Source organism: Lissotriton helveticus, chromosome 8 (assembly GCF_964261635.1).
Source record: "Lissotriton helveticus chromosome 8, aLisHel1.1, whole genome shotgun sequence".
Lineage (NCBI taxonomy): Eukaryota > Metazoa > Chordata > Amphibia > Caudata > Salamandridae > Lissotriton > Lissotriton helveticus.
This window is the reverse complement of record NC_136069.1, coordinates 293,337,608-293,350,784: the sequence shown is the minus strand read 5'-3', so window position 1 is coordinate 293,350,784 and position 13,177 is coordinate 293,337,608. Positions and strand designations below refer to the sequence as shown.

At 44.7% G+C, this 13,177-nt stretch overlaps 1 pseudogene; it reads left to right on the top strand.

Moving 5' to 3' along the window:
• Positions 1-3,990: 3,990 nt before the first annotated feature.
• LOC144773734 (zinc finger BED domain-containing protein 5-like) lies at positions 3,991-5,319 on the top strand (annotated as a pseudogene).
• The last annotated feature ends 7,858 nt before the right edge of the window (positions 5,320-13,177 follow it).

The window sequence follows — 13,177 nt, the reverse complement described above, 5'->3', positions numbered from 1 at the left end:
AAGTCAGAGGCCTCCGAAGTCATCTGCGGCGTCCCCCAAGGATCATCTCTGAGTCCCACCCTCTTCAACGTCTACATGAGCCCCCTCGCGGCCATCGTACGCAAACACAACCTCAGCATAATCTCCTACGCCGACGACACCCAGCTGATCCTCTCCCTGACCAACGACCCCGCCGCCGCCAGAGCCAACCTGCACGACGGGATGAAAGAGGTAGCCGAGTGGATGACGATCAGCCGCCTGAAACTGAACTCGGACAGGACGGAGATCCTCATCCTGGGCTCCTCACCCTCCGCCTGGGACGACTCCTGGTGGCCTCCCGCCCTGGGCACCGCACCCAAACCGACAGACCACGCACGCAACCTGGGCTTCATCCTGGACTCCTCCCTCTCCATGACCAGGCAAGTTAACAAAGTCTCCTCGACGTGCTTCAACATCCTACGCATGCTACGGAAGATCTTCTGGTGGATCCCCACCGAGACCAGGAAGACCGTCACCCAGGCCCTCGTCACCAGCCGTCTGGACTACGGCAACGCCCTCTACGCCGGTACCACCGCCAAGCTCCAGAAGAGACTCCAGCGGATCCAGAACGCCTCAGCCAGACTCATCCTCGACATCCCACGAACCAGCCACATCTCCGGACCCCTGAGAGACCTTCACTGGCTCCCCGTCAACAAAAGAATCACCTTCCGCCTCCTCACCCACGCACACAAAGCTCTACACGACCGAGGCCCGAGTTACCTCAACAGCCGAGTCAACTTCTACGCTCCCAAACGCCACCTCCGCTCAGCCAACCACGCCCTCGCCGCCGTCCCCCGCATCCGAAGAGCGACTACAGGAGAAAGGTCCTTCTCCTACCTGGCCGCCAAGACCTGGAACTCCCTCCCCCCCGACCTGCGCCTGACCCAAGACCACCTCTCCTTCAGGAAGAAGCTGAAGACCTGGCTGTTCGAGCAGTAGCGGCCCCCCCCCCCCCCCCCAGCGCCTTGAGACCCTACGGGTATGTAGCGCGCTCTACAAGTGTCATTGATTGATTGATTGATTGATAGTACAGTGTCTTAAGGAGTCACATTGTTTTTTAAAATCATGGTTGGGTTCACAGTTGATTTATTGATAATTTTTCAATCATTGCATTGAGCTTGTAGTATAATATATTGAAGGAGTATTATACTCTTGATTACATCAGGCTATGTTTTAGAATTCTATTCTCAGAAATGATTATGGATTAATTTGTCAATGTATTATATTTGAATGAGGGAATATTCATAATGAATTACAACTATTGTGTTCCAACCTTTAATAATGCGCATGAGCACTACGCTCGGACTGCTTTGAAATGGGTTCTGTTTACCTTGGTTGCACTAAATATATTATCCTTACAATGTTGATTTTTTTCACATAATGGATTTAAGCACTACGCTTTAATTTGTTTTGGTTGTGTAACTGTTTCCATGACACACAAACAGAAAGAACCTTTGAATTCATGAATTCATGTTATGCCTATCGTTGTTGTTATGCTCTTAATCCTGTTTTCATGGGTGATGGAGCTTACCATGCACTATTTATTGTTACACCTACTTTGGGCGCGTCATGTGACCAAGCTCCTTTCCTGGAGCGAAACGCGTTGAGGAGAGCACTTGCTCTGCACTTTTGCAATTAAATTTCCACTGCCTTTATCTGATGGTGTGATGGCGTTTTACTTCTGAGCCAAATCATTTCAATTGAGAAGAGGTCTGCGCCTGCTGAGTTGCCGCTTCGTAAGCGGTCAGGAGTGCTGTTTAAAATATATATATATATATATATTTAATATATATATATATACAATATATATATATATTATATATATATATATACACTGAAACTCCAGACCACCGAATGCTCGGCGGAGAGTCCTCAGTTGTAGACCTCTTTAAACTCCCTTCAAAAGTCACGGACCAGCACACAGAATCAAGGTGCAAGCAGTGCAAGGTTTTAATCTGCCATTATCAGGCAGGTGTTTTCCATGACATGTTTCACTCCTCAAAGGAGCTTGATCACATGGGATATATGTATCAGAAATTACACCCATTTGAGCAAAGTGACTGCGCCAGGAGAGGCACATTTTCACAGCATAGGAAGTCAGTGCAACAGTAGGAGATCATGACTTGCGGCATAGCCACCACATTTTCAGATTGGTTATATATGGCATTTCCATTGCTTCTTCTTGTTGGGTTTGAGGCTTTTTTATAAACAGGAAACAAGTGAAGGTTTGGCTGGTGTGAAGGAGGAAAAGTTGTGGGCTGCTGAAGGGGACTACTGTGGTGATGTGTCGGGTGCACGGCTCTCAGCACAACGGCTGTTCTGATTTTCTGCATTTTGTCTTCGGAAAATGAAGACAAATGAAACGCAAACCCCTTAGGTTTGGTGGTGGCAGTTGCTGTGCTCATTTGAATTGGAAATGTGTTGTCTGTAATGGTGGTGCCCTACCACACCATGCATATACCACTCCACTGGTCTATTGTAAATGTGACTACATGCAAATGTGTGTGAATGGGAAACGTCTCGGTAAAAACACTGACATGGCAAAAGGTAAACAAAATGCAGGAGAGTGGCTGGATTGTGTGGGGAGGTGCAGATAAGTTTAGCCTAATGGAAGCTAATAATGAAGCACAGGGGCACGTGCCTATGTGGCTAAACTGGAATCCCAGGTAACTATTTGGTCGTTTTTCCTAGTGGAGTATCTGGGCCAGTCCCATTCATTGTTTGTAACTCTTAGAGCCTTTGCTAACCATCTTGTCTTCAATTGCAGGTTTGCAGTCTGTAAGGTATTTGTATTTGAATGGTCAGGCGTGAGTACCCACAAAGACAAGGTAATTCTGTTTATGTTCCACGTTGCATTTGGGGGGGTGCTTGGTAAATAGATTCACAATCTGCACCCCTTTTCTTTTACAGGTTTGTGAGCCTGTGCTACAAATACAGTTGTACGGGCAGACGTGAGTACAGGCAGAACAAACAAGGTAATTGTTTGTTAGAGTTAAACTGTGGTGCATCTTGTGCATTGTAGTATAACCACATACCTTATCCATGTTTTCTTCTGTTGTAGGTTTCACAGACAGTACCCCACACATTTGAGCGGGCATACAGGAGTACAAGCACAACAGGTAATTGTTTGGTAAATTGTGGTGCATCTTGTGCATTGTAGTATAACCACATACCTTACCCATGTTTTCTTCTGTTGTAGGTTTCACAGACAGTACCCCACACATTTGACCGGGCATACGTGAGTACAAGCACAACAGGTAATTGTTTGGTAAATTGTGGTGCATCTTGTGCATTGTAGTATAACCACATACCTTACCCACGTTTTCTTCTGTTGTAGGTTTCACAGACAGTACCCCACACATTTGAACGGGCATACGTGAGAACAAACACAACAGGTAATTGTTTGGTAAACTGTGGTGCATCTTGTGCATTGTAGTATAACCACATACCTTACCCACGTTTTCTTCTATTGTAGGTTTGACAGACAGTACCCCACACATTTGAACGGGCATACGTGAGAACAAGCAGAGCAGGTAATTCTTTGGTAGAGTTAAACTGTGGTGCATCTTGTACATTCTAGTATAACCACATATCTTACCCACGTTTTCTTCTGTTGTAGGTTTCACAGACAGTACACCACACATTTGAACGGGCATACGTGAGAACAAGCACAACAGGTAATTGTTTGGTAGAGTCCCCCTATGGTGCACATGGTATATTTCTGTATTACAAATTCACAATGTGCTGTAACAATCTTTACTTCTATTGCAGGTTCTACGGACAGTGCTACATATAAGCTTGAAAGGGCACTGCAGTGGACAGAAAAATACAGGTAATTACACTCTACGTTTTGCCGGCATGCCTCAGTATGATGTAACCGATTGCAATCATATGCATAGGCATCAACTTTAACCATGTTCCTTTATTTTGCAGGCTTTGTGGCATAGCAGGCTAAACCCAGTTAATGCAAATATGTTCAAGCGCAAAGCTGTACCTTCTGCCGAGTGTGATGCTTCACCACAAAGGAAGAAATGTTGCCTTGTCTTCAAGGAAGAGTGGATGAAAGAAATTGTGGAGGCTGAGACCCAGAAATCACGAAGCAAGGTTCGAGTGCAACTTGGGGAACTATTTCAATACAGTCCAGATGTGGGCTTAATTTGCAAAGCATGTGCAGAAGCCAAGATTGTTGGGGACTTTTCCACAGGGAAGAAATGGAGTGATGGCTGGAAACTGGATTACCTGAAACGCCAACTAATTAGCAAAGTTCACGAGTCTGCCATGGTGATCTTGAGAAACAGAATTGCTGCTGCCAGGTTTGGTTTTGGAGTGCGGGCAATGCTGACAGAAACTCCCACTGACAAAGCAAATAGGATGGAAGTAGTTGAACGACACCGATCCCTGCCTGAGGAGATAAAGGTTCTCATCAACAATGTGTTGCTGGCAGTCAAGATGAATACTTCAATGTTATCTGTACAAGACATCCATGACCACCTAGCTTTGTATGTGAAGATACCAGACAGCTGGAGGAGCAAGAACTATGCCTTTGAGTTCCTTGAGGCCATCAATAGCGGGATACACAGTGAAGGTATGGCAGAACTTCGTAACGCTTTGTATCACACATTGATAATTGATGAGAGCACAGATATTTCTGTTACAAAAATGCTCATTCTGTACTTCAAGTACCGACCTGTAACCTCAACAGAGCACAAAACACAGTTTGGGGGCATAGTGAAGCTGACTAGTTGTAATGCTGAGGCCATCACTACTGCTGTGAAGGAATTCTACACAGCCAATGAACTGGACCTCATGAAAATGGTCATGTTCACATCCGATGGTGCGTCTGTGATGCTGGGTAAAAATAATGGTGTTGCTACTCGCCTTAAACAATCTATTCCCCATCTAGTTGAGCAGCATTGTGTCGCTCATAGATAAGATTTGGGAGTTGATGATGCCTGGAAGAGGGTTCCAATGATTAAAGAGATGGAGACATTATTGAGGACTGTCTACACTGTGTTCTCCAGATCACCTGCAAAGAAGTCCAAGCTGGATGAAATGGCATTAGTCACTGACTGTGAAGTGGTCTCTTTTCGACCATTGAATGAGGTCCGGTGGCTTTCGAGGCATTTTGCAGTTGGTGCACTAATTCGGAATTACGAGGCTGTTCTTAAGTACTTTGAGCATGAGAAAGTTGAAGAGAATGATCCAGTTGCTAAATATTGTTACAAAAAGCTATCTGACTCAAACTACCACATTTCCCTTGCAGTACTTCATGACATTCTGAGTGAATTTGCAGCATTGTGAAAACTGTTCCAAAAAAATTCTTTGACTACTGTCGAAGCTGTACGGTATGCAAGAGCAAAGATTGGCCAAATTAAGGAACAGTATTTGGGGGACACTGTCTTTTGGAGCAGCAATGTAAGAGAGATGATGGTGTTGTACAAGGAAAGTCAAGAATTTGACAGTGGGCCTATTCTGTCTTTTGTTTCCCTTCTTTGTGAGCACATGCAAAAAAGGTTCCCTGAGGATGAACTGAAAGAATGGGCAAGTTTTGAAATCCAGGCAATGTCAACACAATCACATTTTGATTTTGGGACTGAGAATATACAAAGACTTGTTGAAAAGTATAAAAATGTCTTGGTCCTGGGTGATTGTGAAACACCAGAAGATGTTGTTCCACAATACAGAGACTATAAATATGTGGTGGCAGAACATGTAAAGGGTGGTTTATTGACCACATTTCAAGACATGGTGAATTTCACTGTACGCAATGCTGCTCAATATAGTGTTGTGTCTCAGCTTGTTGATGTCTGCGCAACATTTCAAGCATCTAGTGCAGTTTGTGAACGAGGATTCAGCCTCATGAATACTATAAAGAGTACATTGAGGAATAGACTAGAGCAGAAGCATTTGGATATGCTGATGAGGACAAAGGCCTACCTCCTGAATGGGAAAGTTGACCTTGATAAAGTTTATCAGCACTGGAAAAATGGCAAGGATCGCCGTGAGAAGCAACCCTGTCACCCATCTAGTGATGCCACTTGGCTTGTCTGAACGTCCTTCTCCCACAGTCCATGTTTGCGTGGATGTCTGAGTTTTACAAACTATCCCTGGCGGGATAGCCCAACATTACTCAGTAGCTTTCACATCACATTGTAAATGTTATGTAATTTTGTAACGTATTGTGTATATTTGATATTGTATAGGCTCTCAACATTTCCCCACCTAATGAACAGTGCTCCAGTTAAAAATATTTAGTAAAATCTTATGATGCTACCACCTTTTGGAGTCTTGTGCTTTTCTAAACCTTAAGTGTACTTACCTGTGTAACCAATCAATGTCATGGCGTCGTTATCCAATATGCAAAATCTTAACGTGGAGCTGTTTGTGTGAAAATGCACCATCTTTTCACTTTTTTAAGCCAACGTTTGGAGTGACATTTGGCGCTGCACACGCGCGTGGTCTGGTTCCTGGCGCACATGGCCATGATTGCAGCGCACAGAGAACCTCCACTGCCGCACACAGAGGAAAAAAATTAGAGGGAACATTGCTCTCAACTCCTACAAATCATTAACACCACAAATATACTTTAATCAGGGATACCCTAAAGCCATAAAAATGAACTTTGTAAAGTACAGACTAGGGATTTTGCCATGCACAGGGCACTTACCACCATGGCTAAGGAAAGACAGAAACGAGACCTGCAGGTTATGCAACGCCAGCAAGGGCGACATCCTTCATGTAATTTGTCTATGCGAAGAGCTGCAACAGGCATGCCAATTGCTTCTCAACAATCTATTCAAGCGAAGAGGGATTGGCACCAGAAGGCAAGCGGTGCTTGCCTGTCTGAATCCATCAAACACGCAACTGAACTGCAGATTTGTGAAATTCTTGAGAGTGGCCGAACAGAGAATGCCAAAACTGGTGGAAATTATCAAAGACGCAGGCCAAGTAGTAGATGGACAACAGGACCAATAGGCACCTTATGGAACATGACTGCCTAATACCAGTGCGATATCATTCAGCAAGAGAGAGATCAAGGTCGAGCATATGGGGTAGACACGGCATATGGCTGAACAGGGTGAGAGCTTATTACAGAGAGACCAGCACTCTCAACTATGTGTTTAATTCTGCATTGCTGAGTTTCTCCTTTTAAGAGTTTTTATGAAATTTGTATTGCAATGGCTTTAATTAACTAGGCAAATAAAATAAACTTACTATATCTTACTTACTATTACACTCACTTATGCACCCACTCACAGATCCAGTCAGACACTTATGTACCTGCTCACAGACCAATACACCCACTCACAGACACTCGCAGAGACTCGCACACCCACTCACAGACCGATTCGGACACTCATGCACCCACTCACAGACCCACTCAGACACTCATGCAGCCACTCATAGACCTACTCAGAGACTCATGCACCCACTCACAGACCCACCTAGACACTCATGCACCCACTCGCAGACACACTCAGATACTCACTCATGTATTCACAGACCCATTCAGAGACTCATGCACCCACTCACATACATATGCACACACTTACAGGTTCACTCAGACAGTCATGCATCCACTCACAGACCCTCTCCTGCACCCACTCACAGACCCACTCAGAGACTCATGCACCTACTGGAGACCTAATCAGAGACTCACACACCCACTCAGACACTTACCCACCAGGGTTGGATTGGGACCACAAATAGGCCCCGCACGCAAAAAAACAGTGGCCCAAATTTGCGGATTGCCTTTCTGCAAAACACTCCTTCGGCAAAGTGTTATGAAAAGAAGGGGGGCGGCTGTGATGGAGGAATGTTTTCTTAACTACACATAGATACCAAAAAATGCATGGATTAGTTCACACTGGTGAAACACACCTGAATACAAGTGAGGCCACTTCTGCCCTGGCCTCCTGTCCCCGCTTAATCTGCATATATTAATGTACCAACTCAGTGAGAGAAAGGGAGTTTCTGCCCTGTTGGTAAAAGGGAGGTAATTGAGGCTCATCTGCATCCAGAAAGACCACTCAGGCACCCACTGGGCCGCTTGCAGCATCCAAATAACACATACACCGCCCAATTCGACCCCCGCAGGTTGCCGAAAAAAGCAGCCCACAGCTGGAACTCGGATACCAGCCCTCTGCCATTGCCCGAGTGCCCGCCTTACCAATCTGACTCTGTTTACACACCCAATCACAGACCCACTGAGACACTCCTGCATCTACTCACAGATTGACTCAGACACTTATGCATCCACTCACAGACCCACTCAGAGACTCAACCACCCACTCCCAGAACCACTCATAGACTCACACACTCATTAACTTACCCACTCATATACTCACACACCCACTCCTAGACCCACTCAGACACTCTCACAGCTACTCACAGATCCACTCAGACACTTGTACATCCACTAACAGACTTTGACTCAGACAATCACATACCCACTGACAGACCCACTCAGACAATCTCACACCCACTCCCAGACCCACTCAGACACTCATGCACCCACTCACAGACCCACTCAAATAGTCAGTCAGCCACTCACAGACCCACTCAGACTCGCAAGGATGCACTCACCGACCCACTCAATGACTCAGGTACCCACTCTAGGCCCATTCCGAGACTCACACACCCACTCACTGACCGAGTGAGACCCTTACTCACCCACCCACAGACAAACTAAGAGATTTTCACACCCACTTATAGAACCACTCAGACACTAACACATCCACTCACAGACCCACTCATAGACTCATACACCATCACAGACCCATTCAGACACTCATGCACCCACTCATACACTCTTGAACCCACTCACAGACCCACTGAGACACTCATGCAACCACCCTCAGACCCACAAAGATACTCACACACCCACTCACAGACCCACTCAGAGACTTGTACATCTACTCACAGACTGATTCAGTCACTCGAGCACTTACAGACCCATTGACACACTCCAACACCCAGTCACAGACCCACAGAGACACTTTAACACCATCTTCCAGACCCACTCAGACACTCTCACACCCACTCATAAACCCATGCAGACACTTACAACCACTCACAGACCCTATTCATACACTCATGCACCCACTCACAGACCCATTCAGACAGACACACACCTGCCTATAAACCCACTCAGATACTCATGCACCCACTCAGACCCATTGATACACTCACACAACTACTCACAGCACAGACCTACTCAGACACTTATGTACCCATTCACCAATCTACTCAGACACTCATACACCCACTCACAGATTCACTCAGATACAAATGCACCCACGCAGACACAAATGCACCCACTCATAAACCTATGCATAGACTCACACACCCATATATATGTTCCAACAAATAGTACTGAAGCTGTGAGAAAAGCATTTGACAGTGCGCCTGCCATCCGGAATTAAAGATCAGCTTGCCTTCGTGTCCCAGTAAGATTTCTTTGCCTATTATATATTCACTGAAGAAACAAAGGTTCCAGAGACATTATATTATATATATATATATATATATATATATATATATATATATATATATATATATATAGACTGAAAGTTTTGTTCGAACCATCAAGAACACAACAGAGGAAAAAAGATAGAAAAGAGCAGAAAAATCAGGAGAATTCTAGATCTATAACGACATTTAATGTCAAACATAAAGAAATAAGATCTATTTGAAATAGACATTGGCATTTGATAAGAAATGACCCAGTTTTAGGTTCTAAAGTGAAAAGACATCCAGATATTACTTATAAGAAATCAAAGTCATTAAACAACATGATTGTCAAGAGTGAATACCAGGAAAGGAGAGGAGGTGCCCTCACATGGCTACAACAGAGACCAGGTTTTAAAAAGTGTTCTAAATGTAAGGCGTGCCAACATGGCATGAACCACACGAATTTTAGGAAATTTTTTAATAAAGCAATTACTATCAGAAGTTTCCTGACCTGTAGATCAAGTTTATTACAGTGTTCTTGTCCCAAAATGTATATAGGAAGTACACCCTTGTTTGTATATAAATGAGTTCTGAAACATAGGAGAGCAATTGTGAATCAGGATAGGACTTACCTGATTGCAAGGCATTTTGAAACTCATCACCAAAGTAATCCCTTGAGCTTGAAGTACACCTATATAGCAGAAGTCCCCAGGAAAAGGAGAGGGGAGATAGGGAAAAAGAGCTCAGGAAACTAGAAACTTATTTTATACTTGAGTTCAACTGCAAGGGACCTCATGTGTTGAACGTAGATGAGGACCTATATACCTGCCTGTATTAAGAGAAAAGAGATTAAGAAGAAATCTGCACATAGTTAAGACCATTAATCTCATTAAAGAAAAAATAATAATAATTTTTGTGAATGAATGTACAATACAGGGGATGTATAACAAAATCAATCAATTTGATAGAAATAGATTATTTTAGGATAATGCTTAGCTTAATGAATAGTGCTAGAAGAATACAAGTAAAAATGAGAAATAAATGAATATTATAGTTTTTTGTAAAGAGGAAAGTTTCTTAAGAGGTATATGAATATATTTTTTTAATTAATATACCGAATTGGCACTTGCACTTTTTAATAATCCTTGTACTGTATTTAAGTATCCAAGGTTGATGGAGCGAAAGGTATATGCCTGGTTTACCACAGCACTAGCACTTTAAAGAAAACTTTTGTGATGATATCAATCACTAGAAATTTTGTTTCTATCATTCTCATTCTCTTTGGTGCAATATAATTGCTTTTAAATGTATGAAAACGTTTTCTCTCCCTATGGGGGTCATGGAACAATATATTTACAAAGCACTTGCACTTTAGAAATAATTGAAGTTTGCAGAGTGTTGTAAAAAGGGGTGTAACCTCTGAACAACTCTCCCCCTGGCGCATACTCGAGGTACCTAGTGGGCTAGTTGGCCCCCAGGTACCCTCAGGATTGACAAGGAATTAATTCCCCAACTTAAACCGCGCCACAGGGTGTGTTTGCACACATGTGAACTCGGGCCCGCCCCCTCCCTTCACCACTGTGCAAACGAGCCCCGTGGCGTGTTTTAAGTTGGGGAATTAATTCTCTTTCAATACTGAGGGTCCCTGAAGGGCCAAATAGCCCAACAGGTATCTCCAGTATGCCCCAGGGGGCTGTGTTGCAGATAGGTGTTCAGAGGCCATGCCCCTTTTTACACCACTCTGCAAAGCAGCTCTGTGGCGCTTATTAGAGGTACATAGGGGCTAGTTTGACCCTAGGGACCCTCAGGATTCAAGGGGACTTAATCTCCCAACTTAGAACGGCCAAAGGGCGCGTTTACACAGTGGTGAAGGGAGGGGAAGGGGCCTGAGGTGTGGAAACACACCCTGTGGCACGTTTTAAGTTGGGGAAAAAATTCCCCATCAATCCTGAGGGCCCCTGGGGGCCAACTAGCCCAACAGGTGCTTCCAGTAAGCACTACTGCGCAGCGTTGCAGAGAGGTGGTGCAGGCCGTGACCCTTTTTACACTTCTCTGCAATGGTGCTTACTGGAGATACCTAGTGGGTTAATTTGCCACTAAGGACCCTCAGGATTCAAGGGGACTTAATCTCCCAATTTAAAACGGCCACAGGGCGTGTTTACACAGTGGGGAAGGGAGGGGACTGGGTCTGAGGTGACACGTGCAAACACGCCCTATGGCGCATTTTAAGTTGGGGAAATGATTCCCCTTCAATCCTGAGGGCCCCTGGGGGCTAACTAGCCCACCAGGTGCTTCCAGTAAGCGCCACTGTGCTGCGTTGCAGAGAGGTGGTCCAGGCCGTGCCAATTTTTACACCTCTCTGCAAAGCTGCTCTGTGGCGCTTACTGGAGGTACCTAGTGGGCTAGTTGGACCCTAGGGACCCTCAGGATTCAAATCAACGTAATCTCCCAAATTAAAACGGTCACAGGGCGTGTTTACACAGTGGTGAAGGGACGGGACAGGGCTGAGGTGACATGTGCAAACACGCCCTGTGGTGCATTTTAAGTTGGGGAAAAAAATCCTCTTCAACCATGAGGGCTCCAGGGGGCCAACTAGCCCAGCAGGTGCTTCCAGTAAGCACCACTGCGCTGCGTTGCAGAGAGGTGGTCTAGGCCGTGCCCATTTTTACACGTCTCTGCAACGCAGCTATGTGGCGCTTACTGGAGGTATCTAGTGGGCTAGTTGGACCCCAGGGACCCTCAGGATTCAAGGGGACTTAATCAGACAACTTAAAATGGGCACAGGGAGCATTTACACAGTGGTGAAAGGAGGGGATGGGGCCTGAGGTGACGTGTGCAAACACAACCTGTGGCGCGTTTTAAGTTGGGAAAATAATTCCTCTTTAATCCTGACAGACCCTGGGGGCCAATTAGCCCACCAGGTGCTTCCAGTAAGCGCCACTGCGCTGCCTTGCAGAGAGGTGGTGTAGGCCGTGCCCCTTTTTACATCTCTCTGCTACGCAGCTCTGTGGCGCTTACTGGACCAAACATAAAACGCGCCACAGGGCGTGTTTGCATAGTGGTGAAAGGAAGGGGATGGTGTAGGAAAGTGGCTCTATATATACTGGACCAAAGTAAAATCAGCCGAACTACGAATTCCGATTTACTCACCAGTTATCAGGAGAGACCTCAGTGCTGCATCTTTGAGTCCAGTACTGATCCTGAAAAGTAATTCTAACCATACTTACCAGTAACTTGAATTTCCTTACATAGGCTAACATTGACTGGTTTCACTTGGAAATTCTTCTAAGTGTGGAGTTTTGGAACTTACAAATATTCCTCTAAAATCAGCCGAACTACGAATTCCGATTTACTCACCTGTTATCAGAAGAGACCTCAGTGCTGCATTTATTAGCCCAGTACTGATCCTGAAAAGTTATTCTAATCGTACTTACCAGTAATTTGAATTTCCTTCCGTAGGCTAGCATTGACTGATTTCACTTGGAAATTTTTCTGTGTGGAGTTTTGGAACTTTAAAATATTGATCTAAAATCAGCAGAACTACGAATTCCGATTTACTCACCTGTTATTAGGAGAGACTTAAGTGCTGCATATTTGAGCCCAGTACTGATTCTGACAAGTAATTCTAACCGTACTTCCAGTAGCTTGAATTTCCTTCCATAGGATATCATTGCCTTCTATATAAAATATTTATAAATATGTTTAA